The sequence below is a fragment of the Erpetoichthys calabaricus genome, chromosome 1 (assembly GCF_900747795.2).
Source record: "Erpetoichthys calabaricus chromosome 1, fErpCal1.3, whole genome shotgun sequence".
NCBI classification, from domain to species: Eukaryota; Metazoa; Chordata; class Cladistia; order Polypteriformes; family Polypteridae; genus Erpetoichthys; species Erpetoichthys calabaricus.
The window spans coordinates 325,664,808-325,687,744 of record NC_041394.2 but is presented as its reverse complement, the minus strand read 5'-3'; the positions used below and the strand labels follow the sequence as shown (position 1 = coordinate 325,687,744).

General features: G+C 39.4%; 1 pseudogene; it reads right to left on the bottom strand.

Moving 5' to 3' along the window:
* Nucleotides 1-21,714, bottom strand: part of LOC127529124 (uncharacterized) — a 66,796-nt pseudogene extending 45,082 nt beyond the window's left edge.
* Between the last annotated feature and the right edge of the window lie 1,223 nt (nucleotides 21,715-22,937).

The following is a 22,937-nucleotide window of genomic DNA, read 5'->3' as shown; positions in this document are numbered from 1 at the left end:
GCTGCAGACCAGACTTGAATTGTGACAAGCATCTTATCCTTCATCTCGCATCAGAAAGGATTTAGAGGAATTCCAGCGGCGCATTCAGGCCACTGATCTTCTGTAAACAGTTGAGTGAAACACCAGCGTTGTATCCTTGAAATGCCAGGTGACTCTGACTTGTGTGTTTTCTGTTCCCGGGGTAGATGGGTCAGCAGGCCCGCTTCTTGCCTCATTTGTTTTGATGTTGCCGAGCTACAGGAATCCTAATCTGATTGGCTGAGGGCCACTGCGTATTGTTCACTAATTCATGCGCGACTTCAAACGGCCCGTTAACGCAATGCGAGTGGAGACAATGGAGTTCTTGAGTCAGAAGTTTCTGGGGCCGCCTGTCACAGTTTATGTGGTGCCGGGACTCGGCGCACCCGCGTGCTCATTAGCTCTCCTTTCAGGCTGTCTGGAGCTAGCGACGTTCTTGGAATCAGGGCTAATTCAAAGCAGAAGAGGCTTAACATGAAAAGCATGTTTGTTTACAACTGGAGCTCAGGGTCCTGTACTTCTGATTTTATATAGTGCCTTTCCATACTGAGCATGGGTTCAGGACCTTTTATTGTCTATACATGTGTACAATGTGAGCAGTAATAGAGGTAAGAATTCACTCTGAGTCACTAAGGAGTCGATAAGCACTGAAAGAGGCATCTTATCATTTTATATAGTGCCTTTCAATATGGAACAGTAACTTGAGGCCTACCTCAGTCCTTATTTAGGCACATTGCAAAGCTGCTTGAACTGTTGGGGGTTCTGTAGTGATAAGAAATGCCGGTTATAAGGGAGCTAACAGACTAACACTTATGTGTGTGAACATGTTCTCTTCGCAGTTTTAAAGTTTATTATTTCAAATCTGCCTCAGTATCTCTCCTTTATATGATTGCACTCTTAATCTGCCTTTTTATGTAACACTTATCATTCCTATTTGTGTCTACAATATGAGCACTGGGTGGGTGAAGGCACCCACTCAAAGCCTCTGAAGAATCAGTGACTACTAAAACAGACATTTTGTCATATTAATATGGCACTTTTCATTATACAGTAGAACACCAACACTGGGCATTTTATAGCCCTTACCATTCATGTAGTACTTGTCTACAATATAAAAAAACCAAGAACATGAGCAAGAGATTCTTAACACAGCGGTGATGATTGTATCCTATGTCATTTTATATAGCGTCTTTAAAGATGAAACTCCATCATAAGGTTCTTTATCAGCATGATGTATTCCAACAGATGGAGCACTGCTATATAAGGCGACTTGTTGCGGGTCACATTGAGTGTCAGTGATGGACGTGAACCTTCTTATTATAACAAGATGCTTTAAAAAATCAGAACTGACTCATTACAGTCCTTGCTGTTCTTGCACATCTTTAGTATGAGGAGATCCATTCAGGGGTTGGTGAACATCCAAAGAGCCCCTTTGCCATTTTATATAGTACCTTTCAGTACAGAACACTAAACCAGGGCCTGGCAAAGTCCTCATCATTGCTACTCAAGGGACCCACACATAATTATATAGCAGAGATGCCCAGATTGAATCCTGGTGGGCTGTGTGACTTTTGTTTGGTTGTTTTTTCCCAACCCAAATTTCTAACTATAAGTTCATGTTTTGTTTTGTTTTTTGTTCTTAACTTTAATTACAGTTCACAAGCCTTATTTGCTGCTTTTTGATTTAAGCAGCTAAAAGTGACAGTTTCTGGTTTCTTCTTGTTGTCTTAACAACTTTGTCACGGTTGGTCCGTAGCCTAGACCCGAAAGGAGTAGGGTTGTGGTAGAGCTAGCAATGCCGCCCCATAAAAACTAGCTTGTGACAGCCACGTCAAGAGACACCTGAAATTATGGAGGAATATTTCAGTCAAAATTAAATAAATAAATAAATGCGCAAATAAATTAAAGTTCTGTGAAATGTGAGCATAAATAAATAAATGTATCATGAAATGAAGCCTTAATAAATAAATTTGCCATGAAATGAGAGCATAAATAAATAAATGTGTCACGAAATATGTTTTTTGTTGCTTATTTATTTATTTCATTTTGTCCGTAACATTCCTCCAAACCATCATGAAATACGACTTGAAATAAAACTGTCACTTTCACTCGTTAAAGTTGAGAGGGTGGGCTCTAACACACCCTCTAGTTATTGATTGGTTAATCGACTTCTGTAGATTGGCTATGCCTAATTCAACATGGCTGTGTGTGAGATGGAAGTAAACGAGATAGCACAAGAATTAATTAGAAAAATGCTTACTACTGCCGATGAAATGGATTCTGCCGAAGATATCACATATTTCAGAGAGAGAATTGTTGCAGAGAAATGGAAGAATGCAAGAAGACCGACGTTCCAGTTTGAATTAAATATCACACATTTTACTTAACCATGTAATTTCACATTTATGATCTTTTCACACTGCTGACATTATTCTGCAAAACCAAAATTATTTCTCTCCTTCCATACTTTACATTATGTTAACTGGGCTACTTATTTGTGGTCTAATAATATTACATACCTGTGAAGGAGATCCTCTTTTCTCCAAGTCCAGAGGCAGCAAGGCTCGCTTTGACTTGGTGTTTTGGTAGAAGTCTGGTCACTTAGACAACAAAAATTATGTGTGTACATTATGTGATGTACTATGCTTGGAGAAGGCATCCTTCTAGTAGACCTAAATTGCCTCCTTGGGTTGTTTGAGCCCCCATACGGGGCAAATAGCCGTGCTACCTCTGCTGTTAATTAAAAGAAGCAACACATTTAATTTTTTACATGCAGCAATATAGTTTTTTAACAAGATAAAATTGAATGTGTTCAATAAATGTGCTCATCACTGTATTTCTTTCACTGCAACACTGAAAGCCCAGTTAAATGTAGAGGAGAATCATCCTTTCTGGAATGTGGGCACCATGTTTTGAGGATTGTTTAGGAAAGCTAGAAGTAGCAACATACTACAAATAACTACAGAAGGGTAAAACTGAATCAGGATACCAGGAAACACTGTATAAAAAATATGCTCACTAAACTGCAAGGAACCACAGGTCTTAGAGAAAGAGAGAGAGAGAGAGTATAAATAAATGTTTAAAACCTACTTTAAACAGTAATTATGGGGGGTGGTGAAAAAACAAAGAAAGGTGTTGTTTAATTACGAAAAGGGGGGAAAAAACAGGTAAAACAACAACAAAAAACCCCCAGAAACCAATTGTATGAAGAATACAAACTGAAATGAAAATGAATCAAATTTTTATATATAAAAAGTGGTAGAAAAAGCAGAAAAAGGCAAAGGTAGTAGACTAACAATTACATAGAATAAAAAATTAAAAATACAATTACATGAAAAATATAAACAATGTGATATAAGAAAATAGAACATATTGGTAAACATAGAAAAATAATTAAGAAAAAAGTAAAAAATGAAATACAGTCACATATTGAGAAATCAAGGAAAAATACATGCATAACAACATAGGAAATTAGTAACGGAAAGCTATTTAATAGCATGAAAAATTAACTCAAAATTGTTTCCACAGTCTTTCTGCTGTGGGTTACTGAATGTACTAAAACAAACACTTGCGACAATATATGTGTATAACATACCGTTAAGTGAGAAGAAAAACAACTGTTCATATTAAAGTTTATTATCCTAAAAATGCACATAAACCTGTTTTGTTTCCTCCACATCCTTTGCATCAAATTAATTTCTGCATTCTCAGTCTACCAAAATCACTTGACAGTAGGTGAAAACTGCATTTTAAGATAACCACTGTTCAATTATACTCATTGTAACAAAGTGAATATAAAGAGGCGAGTATGTTTATAAAATGATGGCTCCAACTCAACTATTGTGCGACATTCACAAAATATTTCTGTTAGATTTAATAGCTCTTCAGTATTCAGCAACTGATATTTCGTTTGTGATGTGGCTACCGTCAGGTCTTTCTGTTTACTTGTAGGCAGGTTTGTATTTTGCAGACAAATAACTATTGCAAATTTACAGCGCTATTAGCACAGCCACCTAAAATACAGTAGTATATCTTAAACAGGAGTAGAGTGAGTACTCGACAAAGTGGGGGTAGGTCTTCGGCTATCAAGTGGGGCACTTACAGCTGAAACCTCATGTGCTGATTCCTGAGGGGATGAAGAGGTTAGAGCTTCCTGAATTAAAACTGCCGCTTCACGTAGCAACTCTGGGCAACTTTTTGTAGCAGTCATATTCGCCATGGACACTCACAAGCACAACTTTAAGAATGCGCTTTGGTACCTTGAGAATCATATGGCTCATAGTTCGATTACTCTAGGCTGAAGGTAACACTCAACAAATCAATAACTAGAGGGTGTGTTAGAGCCCACCCTCTCAACTTTGACGAGTGAAAGTGACAGTTTTATTTCAAGTCGTATTTCATGATGGTTTGGAGGAATGTTACGGACAAAATGAAATAAATAAATAAGCAACAAAAAACATATTTCGTGACACATTTATTTATTCATGCTCTCATTTCATGGCACATTTATTTATTAAGGCTTCATTTCATGAAACATTTATTTATTTATGCTCACATTTCACAGAACTTTAATTTATTTGCGCATTTATTTATTTATTTAATTTTGTCCGAAATATTCCTCCATATGAAATCAGTGATGGAATAAAACAAAGAGAGATATAAAAAAGGATCAAATATACAAGTCTTTTTCTGAAATAATAGCTTTGTTCCTTTAGTGACACAAGGCTACAAAGAGACCTGGCTATGATCCTTAGTTCAATGGTTGGTTACTCGACACCAACTTCCTATCATTAAACTTGCAAATGGGAGTGGGAAACTGTATTAGATCCAGCGCCACTTCCATTATCTTCCTCCTCACGATTTCTCAAATCAGACCCTGTAAGACACTCACCTGGTTTGACGTAGTAGATCTCTGGAAACTTTCTGGAAGAAGGATCTTCAGTGGGAAGATGTATTACCATGGGATGACAGGCGCTCAATAACACAAGCTATGGCATTGATGGGCCCTGTTTTCACCTGGAACAACATCTGGATGGATCGAAGGCTAGAACCGTGTAGCAACCACTAGCGAAGTGGATTAATTGCATCATGGTAGTGTTATGGGCTGGAAATAACTGGCTGGGCAAGCATTAAGTAATTTTTCATTTCTAAAACATTTTGTAGAGTGGAGCTGAATTCTTGGAGCTTAGCATGGCTCGATTCATTGACTAATCGATGTGTCCCCCTGGAGATAAGCGGCGGCTCAAATGATTGAAAATTGATGATTAACATAAAGCAAATGGAAGTGGTTGAGGGAGCCTGCCTTCAGAATGGGTTGGGCCTGGAAGGTCCCAAACTCCCATTTGTTTTGCTCCTGTTACCAACCCGGAAAAGCAGCAAAAGTTAGAAAAGGAAAAGGAGATTTACAATCTTTACCTTTTAAGAATTTGTGAAACCCACAGAAGAATATCAGGACAGACAAAACTACAAAGTAGAGGCCAAAACGTATATATACAATACAATACAATTTATTTTTGTATAGCCCAAAATCACACAAAGAGTGCCGCAATGGGCTTTAATGGGCCCTGACTCTTGACAGACCTGCAGCCATGACTCTCTAACAAGACAAGGAAAAACTCCCAAAAAAAACCCTTGTAGGGAAAAAATGGAAGACACCTTGGGAAAGGCAGTTCAAAAAGATGTAGGTTGGGCGTGCAGTGGGTGTCAAAAAGAAGGGGGTCAATACAATACAACACAATACACCGAACAGAACAAATCCTTAATACAGTATAAAAATAAAAATTTTACAAGTACGGAGCAGAATTTAACAGCAGATGATATCACATAATATGATTTGGATTTGTTTAGAGTCCTGGAGACCTCGGCCATCAAGCTGCCTCACCCTATTGGCCATTCCAGGGCTGAGTCAGTGCTGGGCCAGCCAATCCGATGAAAGGACCCTTCTAACACGATGATTCCAGCGCTCCTCCTTCAGAGATGACTTTTCCTTAGGCAGGTAAATAACATAGCAGTAGGGTAGTGGCATCAAGTGTCACATTTGAGTACTGAGAAGGGTGAGTGTTAGTCACACATTATAACTATCATATTACTTATATTTTAGTGTTAATGCCTTACAACAGAGATGCAGTCTGTACAGTTAATCAGCAGCTCTAGTCAGGGTATGCTAAACTGAAGTCGTGAGTCTTCCGCCGGGATTTGAAAGCTGAGACCGAAGAGGCATCTCTTATAGTAGCAGGCAGACCATTCCACAGTTTAGGGGCCCAGTAACTAAAATTATGTATATCACACCATAATTTACAAATTATCATGGTTACAGTATACATCACAGTATAGTCTCTGTGCATAGATTTTTCATATTAAATCCAGTGCTTTTAACCCAATTTCATAGGTTAATAGTGGATGGATATTTCTACAGTGATGCTCATAAGGATTGATTTAATCAACCCAGTTATAAAATATCTGTATTGTACAATGAGAAGTCAAGCAAAATGACTCATTTTATTGGCTATTGAACAAAAAAATAAAATAAGAACTGAACCAGCAGTAAATAACATATACTGCACATGCCCTTTATGACACACAATCTTGGAGTGAATCTTCTTATCCTTTCTTATCCTTTTTTTTAAAATTATATTTTATTTTTATTTTGACACCACAGGGACTGCACCTAATTTCGTCGTATTTGCTACAATGACAATAAAGATATTCTGAAATTCTGAAAGATATGTGTATTGAGTATACAGTAAAAAAAAATCAAATAAGATTGACACAACATAAGTATTCCAAGAACTATTCTTCCCAATTCCTTTGGCTCCCCATTGAACAAAAACAAGCAAACCCAAGAAGACATTAACATCGCCTTAAAGACAAATGATATAAAGACAAACTAAGGAAAATGAACACCAACACGGAGTGAAGGCTGCCTTGGCAGAGGTTATCAAAGCAAGCCCTTCAGTCCTGCCCACTAAAGAAAACTTCACACTTGACACACTTCTCAAATGAAATGATCTCAAGAGCAAACCTTTTCATTTTCAAAATCCTCTTTCTACAGAAAGTGATGGTGGGGGCAGTTTTTTGTTAAAAAAATATTCATATTCTAATGAAGAAATATTATTTGTACCTAACAAAACACCTTACACTCCATTATTTTTTAACCTTGAATACATGATTTTGACATTCATGGATCAAAAGGTGTAAAAACCTTTCTGTCTTCTGCATCTGATCTGTTCTGTTCTGTTACACCCATCGCCTGCATAATGCTTATTTTTGCTTATTTATAAATTTATTTTATACTTAAAATTGTCCTCCTGCTTTTCTAAAACCTCTATGGTGCCCCATCCTTGGACTTCTTTTGCTAGATTGTTAATCCAGGTCTACCTTATTATTACCATAGACTGTCTAAAGCAGTGGTCCCAAACTCGGCCCCGGGGTCCCCCTGTGGCTGCAGGATTTTGTTCCAACCAGATTCATAATCAGTGATAACAATTATTATTGGATCTCATTTAATTAGCTGGTCTCTTTTTCTCTTCCCTTATTCTACATTCAGAAAAGCACAGCAGTATGATTTATACATTATAAGACATTTTACAAATACTATAGCTTTAAAAACTCTTTTTTTTTCTATTTTTTCCTTATTCTGTGTAGTCTGCTCCCTTCATTGTATCCTAATAGTGACAATTATAAACGAGCAAACAGACACCCATGTGAACAACACTAAATGATGGAAGGCTGCAACTACTTCAGCGTCAAACCCACTAATTAGTCAATAATGGAAAGGCAGAATGGAATTCAGGATGAACATAAACACAAAGTAAAACAAAAAATACATTATCCACATATAACTGTTTAATTTTTATGAACATGCATTAACATAATTACTTTTGTCATTTCTTCATTGACCTCAGCTCGCTACAGCTCACTTAATTAGTGAGCTTAACCCCCAGGGGGTCCTCAGAACCGAGTTTGGGAACCACTGGTCTAAAGTATCTGCATGCCTGCATTAAATCATAAACTTATTTTCTGTTGGCAGCACAGAATAATTGACATTAGTTTGTAGAGCTTCATTTTCCTAATTTTGCACATCTCTGCATTATTTTTGCTTGTTCAGTTGTTTATGAAATGCATACGTGAGCATTCTGCGGAAATCATGTTAATTGAACTGACTCGTTCAAGAATTGTCAGTCTTTAGTTTTGACGAGAAAGAAAAGCGTGATGTTGCATGATCACGTCATACATCATACAAAACATAACGTAACAACCTGAGGAATTGTGGCAGGAGGACTGACACACAGACACAACAAGCTGTTTAATAGTCCGTCCTTGAAAGGATCGTTTATTGTCCCTTTAAGGCAGGACCCTGACCAGCTTTGGCTGTAGGCCTCCAAAGATTCTGCTGTTCCTCTTCAAAGGAGGTAGCTGTCCTCATTAGCCCTCATGCCACCCTGGCTGTCTTCTTTCCTTTGTCAGGTCTGACTTGCCGCAGTTCATCGCCCCTCCTCTTAAGCTCCCCACTGCAGTCTCACCTGCCTGACCTCTCACAAGTCGAGTCGCTACAATAACAGCACAAAATACAAATTTGAACCTTAATAAAACAATCATAGCTGTAGTCCTACTGCCATTGGATTCCACTGCCCACAATTATGATTATTTCATGCATTTTCTGCAATACACAATGTTTATCTAAATTCAAGCACTGAAACTGTCGGTTTTAGGACATGTAGGCTGTACCCTACTTAACTGCACGTGAACGCTGAAATTTAGCTCTGTGTGGATTGAACATGCACCTTTCTTCCTAACCATCTCTTTATTTCGCTCATCATGTGGGTGTGAAGGCAGCCTCAGCTGCTGCGTCGTTGCCTTATTTGCCATCTCCACAGTTGCATTGTTTCACAAGGACAAATAACAAAGGCTGCTTCCTGATGTGCTCAACCACAGTTAAAATGATATACAGTATGAAGATTTCTACCGGTTGACAAATTTCTACCAGTGTACTGCACTCCTCTATAAACAAGGAAAATCAAAGCTGCATTTAGGAGAACACGCATGGCATTGGCAAAAAGAAGCGCCAATGCTTTTAAAGACACGTCTCAAGGCGCTCCTAGGATAGGAAGATCCTGGGCCAAGAATTAATACAAAAGAAAGTTCATCTAAGTATCATCTAGTGTAGTGCTAGAAGAGTGATATCGATGTCAAAGAACACTTTATAACAGGCACGGTACAAAATATATGAGAAAACTGCACACAAAAGGTATTGGTATCCTGCAGGGGCACTTTAATGCAAACATTGGATCCGCATAGCAAAGGATATTAAGGGGTTATAGATAAAAAGGAGGGGCTTCATAGACTTACAGTACTGTGAAAAAGTCTTGAGCACCCCCAATTTTTTTATAGATATTTTGCCTTAGATGTTTATTTTTTTGCCTTCTGCCATTCATGTCTCAGCAGAAAAGAGTACATTTGAGATTTCTGAACGTTCATCATTCAACAAATTAAACATTGCAGATACTTTTTTTTATTTCCTTAAAGAGAGTAACCTATATCAGATCAAACCCATTGACTTTATACGTCTCTGTGCCAGTGCATGATTAAACATAGAGGTGCAAAGGATTGAGAACATCAAGAGTCGATGAAACCAAACTACAACAGAAATGGGTGGAGAAGGGCAACCAGACTGAAAGGTAAAGGGGAGGGGGAGGGAATTGGTGACAGAAGAAATAGGTTTGATTTGATTTGATATACTTTTTTAATGCCCAAGGGGGAGGTCAGAGTGCGGGGTCACTCTTTGTACAGCACCCCTAGAGCAATTTTCAGGTTAAGGGCCCAACAAAGTAGGATCCCTTCTGAAAGAAGTGTGAGAAGAGCAACACAACACAAGGGAATCATCCTCTACATTCTCTCCCAAGCAGACAGGAGTTTCAGGATAGGCTGACCAAGCTTTTCTGAAGAAGCACAAGAAGACAGACAAGGCTGAGGACCAGAAGCACAGTAGTTAAGCATGGACAATGAGGGCAGCTGATGAGAGACCCATCAAACTAACATACTTTTAAAACTGTCAAAATTCCAGGACCAGTTATCAGCTCTGAACTGACAGAAACCGCTGAAACTCAAGTCCGCTCCTGTACAGTCCATAAACATCATGTCAGATGTGGTCTTAATGGAGGAGTTGCTACCAAAAAGCCATTGTGGAAACAGCCCCAGAGACTCACCTAAACAGAGAAACACAAGCCCTGGGGTGCCGAATAATGGCAGCAGGTGTACTGGACAGATGAGTTCAGATTTGGAGGCAGTTTACCCAAACTTGGGTTGTATGGTATACTGATACCGTAAAAGTACAGAAAAATACCCACATTTTAAAATGGTACGGTACAAAAATTTTGGGATTCTTCAGTACTGGATGTAAATGTCAGCTTTCCTCTCAACAAAACACCCACCCAAAACTTCTGCTTCGTAGACTTCACGATATGAAACTACTTCTACATAATAGGATCTTCACGGTAGTCCTGTAGCTGGTATAGATACAGAAGTCAAAGTCAACTTGTCAAGGAGCGTTAGTTACAAGGAGATGTCAACAAAATTAATGGCTCTCTGTAGAAACTAAGAAAAGACCTTAAGTTAAAAGAAGGCAGCAGCCAATAACAGCAGGAGTAGAACAACTAAAACCAGTAGCAAAGTAGTAAAGAAGAGTGCTGTCACAGAATCAGCCTGGTCACTCTCCGTGTACAAAGCCTGAATACAGTACTCCAGGTGAGGCCGCACTAGTGTGTTATAAAGCTTAAGCATAACCTGTGTAAGCCTTCAAAGTAGATACTGAAAGAATACAGAAGGGAGAAGTAATACCACTGGAATTGAAAGAATAACTCCTAGTCAAGACATGCGGCATCTTGTAGTTTGTGAGTTTATATTCTACCATTGCAGTTTCAAGGACAATGGCTCAAGAAATGGAGAAGGAGAGAATGAACCCTAAACAATTTCTCAAAGATGACAATTGGGGCCCATCAGGAAGGCACTCAGTGCGGCTAGCAGTGTCCACATGATCACCTGAGATAGAGAGAGCCATTGTGTAAGGAACACAGAGTCAAAGGGTAAGTGGCCATAACTGCCACTGCATGAGGGAGATTTTCTTCACTGCCCAGACACAGATGGTTGGTTGGAATCTCAACAGTGTAAGTTTCCATCCAACCTCCCTGCCATCACAGGGTGGATGGCTCAAAAGAGAGTGCCAGTGTTGCCTTCATTGATTCTTCAATGGTGGCACTCTTTTGGTTTCAATACCCTGCTAAATAATCCACCAAATGATTTTAAAGAGAATACAAGACATCATAGACAAACAGCTAAAATGAGCAAGCACATCCATATCGGTCATGTATTGATCAGATTTCCACCTTACGATTAATTGTGGGACAGTCTCTTGAGTGGAAGTCTCCAGTATATATCAAATTCAGAGACTACAAAGAGGCTTTTGACAGTATAAGTAGTCAGGCCCTATGGAAACTACTTAGAGATTATGGAATTCCAACAGAAATAGTAAACATAACCAAGAATTCATGTGATGGACAGATTCATGCACCAAATTTCATCTTGACAATACTGATTCTCCCTGCTAATGTAAGATGAAGGGTGGAGCATCTGTTTAAATCTGGTATGATTTTTTTCATTATATTGTGTGCTAGAGAGTTCACAGGAAAGAGCACACTTTTATTCAAATTAATCTTGAGTCCAGATACCTTTTAAAATTCTGATAATGCATTAATGTCCAATGTTAAAGATATTAGGTGGGTCTGATATATAAAGTACCCTAACATCAGAGTATAGTGATATTTTCTGTTCGAGTCCTTCTCTCATAATCCCCTTTATCTCTGATGTATAACAAAAATGAATAGCCAATGGCTTAATGGCTATTGCAAAAAGCAATGGTGACAGAGGGCACCCTTGTCAAGTACCACATTCTAGTTTGAAGTAGTTTGAGTCATGTTGTTAATATTAACTGAGGCTTCTGGACTGATATAAAGAAATTTTATCCAAGCAGATATATTTGGATCAAACCGAATTTGTGCAGTGTGGTGAATAGATAGTCCCATTCAACTCTGTCAAAAGGTTTTTCTGCATCCAAAGATAATGGAATCTCTGGTGTTTTACATTTTGTGAGTGAGTATATTATATTAAATCGCCGCCAAAGGTTTGAAGTTAAGTGTCTGCCTATAATGAATACAGTTTGGTCTTGTGATATTACAGAAGAAATCACTTTCTCCACCATTCTAGCTAAAACTTTAGAGAGTATATTAACATCATTATTTAGAAGTGAAATTGGTTTGTATAATGCACATTCTAGTAAGTCTTGATTTTTCTTTGGAACAAGTGCAATTGAAGCTTGGCGAAAAGTTTGAGGTAAAATTTTGTTGTGTCTAGCTTCCATTAATGTTGCGAATAATAATGGAGCAAACTTAGTTGAATTTCTTTTAAAATAAAATTTACTTGAGTAGCTAACAGGGCCAGCTACTATCCCACTTTAGATGAGTTTATAGCATCCAGTATTTCAGAGAGTGTCAGAGGTTTGACAGTTCTTCTGCACTAAGAGTATCTAGCTATTTGTATTCTGTCAAGAAACTTCTTAGATTGTCTCCTTCTTTAAACCAAGTATAATGTGAGGACTTATAGTACTCCTTAAATGTGTAAGTTTTCTGTGGTCAATGATTGTATCTCCTTTTCCATTGCTAATTTCTGTTATTGTGTTGTGAACTTCCTGCTTGTGGATTTGCTGGGCTAAAATCTTATTAACCTTCCCTCCCTGTTCATGATAATTATGTCACATTTTAAAGATGAGCTGTTCCATTTATTTTGTTGTCAAAGAGATTAAATTTCGAATTGCATAGCCTGTCTTTTCCTGCAAAGTGCCTCATTTGGAGACCCGGTGTATTCATGATAATTGATAATTGTTTGGTAATGAATTTGGTTACAAAATAAGTGTGTGGGGCTCAATAATTCAAGCTCCAAGATCAGAGGAGCGTGATTAGAGATGTGGATAGCTTTGTACTTACAAGATTTGATAGTAGGCAATAAATTATTATAGATGAGTAAATAATCAATTCTTGTGTAATTAGTGAGAGAAATTAATATTTAATAATAGGTTTTAAGAATCTTCATGGTTCTGATTAGTTATGATCTGTTACAAACTTTGTGAGTGTCTTTGAGGTATTAGATGTTACAGTCACTGCGTCTGAACATCAACACAGGTGTGGATTTAAAATATCCAGCAATATTTATTTTATTAATGCTCATATTAGGAATTGAGGCAAATACATTTCTGAAAAAATCTTTATCATCCACATTAGGTGCATATATATTTATTAAAATGTCTTTAGAATTATAAAATTCTCCATTACCATGATAGTATCTGGCCCTGAAGGTCGACATATGCCTGAAGCTACAAACGGAACTGCTTTATGTATTAAAACTCCCACATTTCTGGTTTTCTTTATATAGAGCTAGAATGAAAAAAAATGACCAATCCAGTCTCTTTGCAATCAAAACTGGTCCTTACTTATTAAGTGAGTCCATCCATCCATCCATTATCCAACTCACTATCTTAGCCTTTGGACCTGTGAGGTGGAAGAGTACTTTTTCCTCTTTAGATCATGATTGAGGTTTTTGACATTCCCGCTTACAAAGTTCATTGTTTGGTCAGAGAGATACAGCTTCTGAACATTAGGGAACATTTTGTAATCTTAAGTCAAAGTAATGTGTCATTTCAAGATTTAACCTTCACACTGATTTCATATTGTTATTGCCAAGTATCATGGCTAAAGACCTTGTCATTATGTTGGCACTTACAATTGTGGAGGTAAAAAGAATAGATAAATAGTAATTTGCTGTTTTTACCCTGCCAAACCTTCCCCCAGTTTCCTCCCCAAAAGAGGTAAACCACACTTCACAGAGTCCCAGTTCTCTAACATGACAAGAGACAGGGCACGTCTTAAACGTGAATATACTAAAAAGGCATTTTTATGCCATATATAGTTAACAAGCAAAATACCTGTGCTTCACAGTGGAGAAGTAGTACGATAAAGAAAAGGAAACATTTTAAAAATAATGTAACATGATTGTCAATGTTATTGTCGTAGGCTTATTTTAGTATTGAGAGTGAATTTGATGATTGTAAAGAGTTTAATTTATGATTTTATATGTTGTGTATGAGAAATGCACATTTTTAGGATGTAAGGATCTCTTTGTAAACGACGTTTGCAGTTCTGCCCTCGGGCTGTAAAATGACCACGCTGTCTGCTGAGCTTACTCTTGAGCATGCAACGTACAGTTGGCCACGTGAGAAGCAATCTTGTGTCAAGTCAATGGTGACCTTTTTTAGTGTCTGGCCCTGTGACTTATTTATTGTCATAGCGAAACAGACCGTTACTGGAAATTGGAGGCGTTTGAATTGGAATCAGTATGAGTGAGGTTTAGAGGTAGTCTGAAAGAAGAATGAGCAGTCCTTCCACCCTTGAAGCAGTGGAGTAAAAAAGAAGGGAGCAATGAGCATTACGAACAGCTGAGGAAAGTAAGGAAGCGAGTGAGCAGGCACATGAGCGCGGGATGTCATTAATGTATATAGCCAGGGAGCCAACCACCTGGTAGGTGCGTGGACAGTGGCCGTGCGGAAAAAGGAAGGGGGACTGGGGATGGCCCTTGTGCGTCTCTGCTGTGAAATAAATCCTTTGTTAACGGAAATAAGGAATGAAACCGCCAAAAGGAGATGTCAGTTTCAAAAGTTCCTTACAGTATAATGGTGAGAACTGAATAAAAGAAGACGTTATTTTCGAAAGTTTGTTACGGGGCACGGCACAAAATGAAACATACTTAACTCTAGAAAGTTGATTCAGTTCATCTGGACATAGTTAATTATAGTTAACATCACTCATCCAAGTGACTTCCGCCATCTCAGTTGACTGCAGGTTTCTCCAACCTTATAAACAGTACCTTTGCATAATGACCGAAACTAGCACCATTGACTAACAATGGGATGTGTGATCAATGATATACAAATTGTCCATTGATCAATGGCCATGAGTACCATTCACAGAGAGTTGGGGAATGGCTGCAATCACAGCATTATAAGATGGTGAAAGATGTACCCTTAGGCCCCCACCTCGGTTCAGAGATGGTCGCTCCTTTTTCACATAAATGGCCTCCTTGACTCCTCGCTCAAATCAGCGTTTCCTCCCTGTCCAGGATGTGCACATCTTCATCACTGAAAGAGTGACCACTGTCCTGTAGGTGTAAATAGACTGCGGAGTCCTGGGCTGACGAGGTAGCTCTTCTGTGTTGTGCCATCCGCTTCGCCAGTGGTTGTTTAGTTTCTCCAATGTATAATTCACGGCAATCCTCTTGGCACTTAACTGCATAAACTATATTACTCTGTCTGTACCGGGGCATCTGGTCCTTGGGGTGGACGAATTTTTGCCGTAGCGTGTTTTGGGGTTTGAAAGCCACTGATACCTGGTGTTTTGAAAAAATGTGTCTCAGCTGTTCCGATACTCCTGACACATAAGGGATCACCAAAGATTTTCGCTTAGGCAGCAGTTGTCCTTCCTCTCACCTGGATTGCTTAGAGCATTCTTTAGGTGTCTTCCGTGCTTTGACAAAAGTCCAGCTGGGATAACCACATTTTCTCAGGGTCTGTTTGATATGATGTTCTTCTGCTGCCCTGGCCGCTGTGTCTGTGTGTATGGTGTTTGCTCTGTGTTGTAGAGTCCTGATGACACCTATTTTGTGCTCTAGTGGATGGTGAGAGTCAAACCTTAAATACTGATCCATATGCGTTGGTTTACAGTACACATTAACTTTCCCCATTGCTGTTGGAAATTTTACAATCTAAGAAAGCAATCCTGTCAAGTTTCATGTCCTCCCTGGTGAACTGGATGTGTATGTCCACTGAGTTGATGTGGTCAGTGAATTGTGGTACCTCCTGAGATTTGATTTTCACCCAGGTGTCGTCCACATACCTGAACCAATGGCTCGGTGGTATTCCAGGATAAGATAATAGCACCCTCTTTTCCACTTCTTCCATATACAGATTGGCCACAATAGGTGAAACTGGGGAACTCATAGAGCACCCATGTTTCTGCCTATAGTACTGGCCTTTGTATATGAAATATGTGGATTGAAAACACGGTTCCAAGAGCAGACACACTTGGTCAATGCTGAGAGTGGTCCTTTTACTGAGTGTGGGGTCATCCTGTAATCTCTTACGGACCACGTCCACTGCTTCCGTAACTGGAACGTAAGTGAATAGACATGTAACATCATACGAGACCATAGTTTCCTTTGCTTCCATAATGACATCTTTCACCTTCTCCACAAAATCCAAAGTGTTCTGAATATGGTGTTTTGAACTGCCTACCAACGGGTTGAGGATGGCGGCCAGGAACTTTGAGATGTTATATGTAACCAAATTAATCAGGCAGACAATGGGTCTTAACTGTGCATCGTGTTGATGTATCTTCGGTAAACCACACAGACTTGGTGTAGCTTCCCCTGAGTATAGTCTGTGGTATGAGGTCCGGTCAATAGCGTTGTCATGCACTAACTGTTTGAGACAATCTATCATCTTTTTCCTGTAACCACTACTTGGATCTTGTTTTAGGGGTTCATAAGTGTTTTTGTCACTAAGCAGAGACAAAATGTTCTCATGATAATCCGTCTGCTTCACCAACACTTTGCACCTCTCCTTGTCTTTCGGAAAGATGATGATGTTGTTGTCCTTACTGAGTGCCATGAGAGCCTACCTCTCCTCAATACTGATATTGGGTGCCGGGTACTTAGCATTGCTGAAACATGCCGAAACTTTTATCTGCAGTTGCTCCGCTTCCACATCTACAATGTTGTTGTTTCTGATTGCTGACTCTGTGGCTCTGATCAGTTCCACTAGCGGGATAAGTTTCGGTGTGACAGCAAAGTTTAACCCTTTAGCAAGGACGTTTTTCTCTGCTTCGGTGAGTTTGTCTGTCAGACAGATTCTTCACCCACTTGTCCACATCCTCGATTTGTGTCTGGCATCCTTCTCTCTGTTGGCTGTATTGTTAATCAATGGTGCTAGTTTCGGTCATTATGCAAAGGTACTGTTTATAATGTTGGAGAAACCTGTAGTCAACTGAGACCAAGGAAGTCACTTGGATGATTGATGAAACATATCTCCCTGGAAAAGAACTATGTCCAGATGAACTGAATCAACTTTCTAGAATTTTCTTACCTGGATTATTGAGCATGCATCTAGACAAACATACTTAACGTTTGTAAGTACAGTTTAAAGGATGAGCACATGAAACTTCCCACCTATATGGAAAGTGGGAGAATTAGTGATAAGTCAGTGAGGGGTTTGCCATTTATATGTTGTCAGAAACTCCACACAGAGTCATAGCAAGGTTTGGGGCAGCCACCCGTATATATCTGGTATCCTGGCTGCAAAGTCGCAAAATGTTATATACAGCACTGATGTGCACAAAACCGAGTCCAAAACAGAACTGAGGGAATAAGGCAAAGGTGGAGGCTTTTAAAGGGGAAGACAGGAAGTGAGAACAAAGGGGTTGGGCTCATGAAGGTCTTCAGCCATAGGCTCAAGCCCGGACGTGACATCATAGGGGCTGGAGCCAGCAAGGTGTCTTCCTTCATAGGCTTGGACCCGGAAGTGACGTCAACAGGGCCAGGTGGAATACTCGTAATTGCCCTTACTCAAGCTCTTTAGCTGCCTCCTATGCGCACGTGTGTGACAATCTATAGATCAGTGATTCTCAAACTGTGGGGACACCAATGTTGCCATATGTGGCATAATTTCACTATTCGTAGGAAAATTTTAAACTTGTAGCGGTGTATCAGCAGCAAAAAATATAGGAATAAATTTTATTAGAGTTTCAAAAAAATGTTAGGGGGGCTCAATTAAAACTGTTATGAAAATTCGGGTTGAAAATACTTAAAAGGTTGAGAAACGCTGATATAGATGACAGGCGGTAACAGGGATAGCTAAAATCACATGCACATATACATAGATTTTCATTGATTTGAAATTTATAAAGGAACTTATCATGGCACCTGGAGTGCATACGGTTTCATAAATCCATTTTTTTCTTGTGTGTGTGTACTCTGTTTTTGCCTTTCAAGCATTAACACATTTTTAGCACAGAATATAAGTATGGTTTTTTACATGAAGCTCCTGGAATTCTAAGGTACTATCCATTCAAACCTGCAAATACACAAAGATCTCAGTCAAAAAATTACAAACATCTGTCAATAGATGCCTCCGGAAAATTCTTCAGCTTCACTGGCCAAACACAATTTAACATCCTACCTTGTGGGAACAAACAAAACAGTTTAATATAGAGGATGAGATCAGGAAAAAGGAGATGGAAGTCTGATAGGACAAACGTTAAGAAACCCAACAAGCATTAAACCGAAGCTTAAAAGGGAACCCTAAGAGAATCAAGCCAAGGAACACCTGAGGACATGAAGGACAACATTCCCAGAAGGGGGAAACATTTGGAGGGAGGCAGAAAAAAATGATGCAGGGTTGCTTATCAAAGTAGTAGTAAGATGCAAATGGCAAAGGAAGCAGCAGCTTACATCTGACTTGATCATTTATAGCTGTGTGAGCTCATCATAAAGTTTCTATGGAATAAAAGTGAGGAAAAAGAAGTGAAGGAATGAGAATTACTAATCTGTTCGGGGTCACAAATTTGATACAGTCATTCCACATGCACTTCAGAACATTTCATCCACCTGAAGCTAAGCATGTTTGGGCCCGGCCAGTACTTGGGTTGGAGACCATCTAGGAAAAAGCTTGGGCTGTTGCTGGAAGAGGTTTTGGTGAGTCCAGCAAGGGGTACCTACCCTGTGGTCTGAAAGTGGATCCCAATGCCCCAGTGCAGTGATGTGCTGTAAAAATGGAGCCGTTCTTCAGATGAGATGTAAAACCGAGGTCCAGACTCTATGTGGTCATAAACGATCCCTGGTGATCCTTCGTAAAGAGTAGGGTGTATCCCACTGTCCTGGCTAAATTGCCATCCACAGCCTGGTCATTCTGACCCCCTAATCATCCCCTGTCTATAGTTGGCTCTCTCTCTTACCACTTCACCGTCTAAAAGCTAATGGTGGTGAGCGTTCTGGCAGATGCTGCACAATAGTGACGGCTGAAGTGGCTCCCCACTCACTGAAGAGCTTTGTGGATAGCGCTTTGAGTACTGAGAAAAGCGCTATATAAATGTAATGAATTATTATTATTATTATTTATTATTATCTACAGTAAATGGAAATAATAATAATAATTAATTATTATTAACAGCATCATTGTCCTGCATCAATTCAGATAATTTTTATTAATAAAGCAAAAAATGATTATATATTAACTTACAATACAAAAGACCCCTCACAGGGTTGTGACGCCAAAATGTGTGTCTAACAGTTATTACAAGAAATGTAAAGACTGAAATAGTTTGCTACAATAATAAAAGTGAAATGTGTGACATCTTGTGGCCACAGCATGTCATTGTAACAACAGAAATGACCACGGAAGTCGGAGTTCAAATCTGCAAAACTCCAAAGCTTTCTTTTATTTTTTTAGAAATGTAAATAAAAACTATTTACAAACTAAACACGGCCTGCTATTTATGATACATGAATTGATTAATTTCCTAAGCCCTCTTTCCCTTGTAGAGTTGGAGTCGATTTTTGTATGTCAGCAGCAGGAGATGCCAGGCAAAATACAGAGTAGTAATTTATTTAATTTACTTGTTTGTTTAATGTTTACCTTTATTTTAGATATTTTTTTCTCCACATATTGATATATACATGCATTGATTTATTTAAATTTCATACGTTTTTGTTAGAAACATTTGATTTGGATAGTTAATTGTGAATTTATATACATTATAATTGTATGTATATTTCAGTACTTTCAGACTTTAATATATTCATATTTATTTTTTCATACTTAAATTTTATGGTGTGTATTTGAGAGAGGATTTGTTGTTTGTCAAAATATTTACTTATTTATTGAGCTTCTGTAAAAAGACAGAATTTTCTGTCAATCTATATTTTTCATATTTGATAATAGTCTGGTATAGTATGATATTGTATATTTTTTACATTAATTATATTATATATTATATTATATATATATAGTGGTGAACAGGCCGGACACAGACAGGTAGACATTGTTTTTAAAGCACCACACACATTTATTTACAGAACTACTATTTACAAGTACACACACACCCCAGTGCCGCAGCAAGAATCACCCCTCAGTCCAGGCCTCTTCCAAATGGCTTTGCCTGTTCAGATCCGCCTCCACTCCTCTCCTCCAAGACTGTCTACTTCCACCCAACTCCAGCCATCGAATGGAGGGAGGCGGCCCCTTTTATACACACCCAGATGTGCTCCAGGTGCCTCCCGATTTTAGCTTCCACCGGCACTCCCCAGTGTGGTGGAAGTACCGGCTGTGCACCCGGAAGCACTCTGGGTGTCCCTGGTCTTCTTCTCCCCAGCACTTACGGGTGTGGCAGAAGTGCTGAGGACCAGGGCTCTCCAGGCATTGGGACGACCCTTGGCGGTGACCACGGGCCCCTATAGGGTTGAGCTTCTAAGCTCTGTTCCCATGGTCCCCAAAGCCACCAGGGTGGTTGCCCCCTCGTGCTCTGGAGGAGGCATGAGCCCTCCTCGCCACAATATATATAAATATATATATATATATGCATGAGGGACATTCAGAAAGTTTCCACACTTTTTTTTACCTCTATTAAGAAATTCATAACCAAATTGCATCACTTTTGTACATAGTCACCTTCCTTTGCAATGCAATTTTCCCAGTCGTATGACACTCTCAGATGTTACTCCTCCCGCCTTCACCGTTTCCAAAGAAAATATAAAAGTGAAGAAACTTTTTGAACATCTCTTGTGTGTATATACATACATATATATTTATTTTTACATTATATTTTATAAATATATTTTCATACATACATATATTAATCTTCTTCTTTCGGCTGCTCCTGTTAGGGGTTGCCACAGCAGATCATCTTCTTCCATATCTTTCTGTCCTCTCCATCTTGTTCTGTTACACCCATCACTTGCATGTCTTCTCTCACCACATCCATAAACCTTCTCTTAGGCTTTCCTCTTTTCCTCTTCCCTGGCAGTTCTATCCTTAGCATCCTTCTCCCAATATACTCAGCATCTCTCCTCTGCACATGTCCAAACCATCACAATCTCACCTCTCTGACTTTGTCTCCCAACCGTCCAACCAGTCAGTCAGTCATCTTCCAACCCACCATATCCTAACTACAGTGTCACAAGGGTCTGCTGGAGCCAATCCCAGCCAACACAGGGCGCAAGACTGGAACAAGTCTTGGGCAGGGCGCCAGCACACCGCAGCACACACACACACACACACCCACACACCAAGCAAACACTAGGGACAATTCAGAATTGCCAATGCGCCTAAACTGCATGTCTTTGGACTGTGGGAGGAAACCAGAGCACCAGGTGGAAACACACGCAGACACAGAGAGAACATGCAAACTCCACGCAGGGAGGACCCGGGAAACGAACCCAGGGGGGTGATGTTATAACTTACATAAACTTTGGTTCAGGATTGAGAATGCCAGTCAAGGAAGCACTGTGGTGGTGCTTGTTGGTCTTGCAGGCAAATAGGAATGTCATTGTACTGTGAGCACAAGATAATAAATCTGAAATTAACTGATGACTTTTTTTTTACTCACAGCAATGCCTTACATTTTTTAAAAGACTACAATTTTTTATACCTTCACATCAAACATTGTAAGGTCAGGTCCATAAGTATTTGGACAGTGACAAAATTCTTATAATTTTGGCACTGTACGCCGCCACGATGGATCTGAAACAAGCAATCAAGATGTGATTGAAGTGTAGACTTTCAGTTTTAATTCAAAGGGGGTAACAAAAATATTGTATGGGCTGTTTGGGAATGACTGCCATTTTTATACATGGTCCTCATATTTTCAGGGGCTCCAAAGTATTTGGACATTTGACTGCCAAGCTGTTCCATATCCAGGTGTCAGCAGGTCCCTTATTATTTCATTTACTGTTAAGCAGGTAGAAGGTCTGCAGTTGATTCCAAGTGTGGAATTTACATTTGGAAGCGGTCACTGTGAACTCTCAATATGAGGTCCACAGAGCTGTCCATGCAAATAAAAACAGGCCATCATTAGGCTGAGCAAACACAACAAACCCTTTAGAGAGATAGCAGAAACACCAGGAGTGGTCAAATCAACCATTTGGTCCATTCTTAAAAAGAAGGAACACACTGGTGAGCTCAGCAACAACAAAAAGTCTGAAAAACCACAGAAGACAACTTTGCTGGATGATCGCAGGATTCTGTCCTTAGTGAAGAAGAACCAATTCACAACATTTAGCCAAACCAAGACCACTCTCTGGGAGTCAATGCCAAAGTCTACAATCAAGAGAAGACTTCATGAAAGTAAAGACAGAGGGTTTACCACAAGGTGCAAACCACTGGTGAGCCTCAAGCATAGGAAGGACAGATTAGACTTTGAGAGAAATGATGAGTTATATGAGAGGTTGGACACTAAGGAGGGAGAAAAGGACCTGTACTGATTGGCTAGACAGAGGGACCGAGCTGGGAAAGATGTGCAGCAGATTAGGGTGATAAAGGATAACAGATGGAAACGTACTCACAAGCGAGGAGAGTGTGTTGAGCAGATGGAAAGAGTACTTTGAGAAGCTGATGAATGAAGAGAACGAGAGAGAGAAGAGGTTGGATGATGTGGAGACAGTGAATCAGGAAGTGCAACGGATTAGCAAGGAGGAAGTAAGGACAGCTATGAAGAGGATGAAAAATGGAAAGGCCGTTTGTCCAGATGACATACCTGTGGAAGCATGGAGGT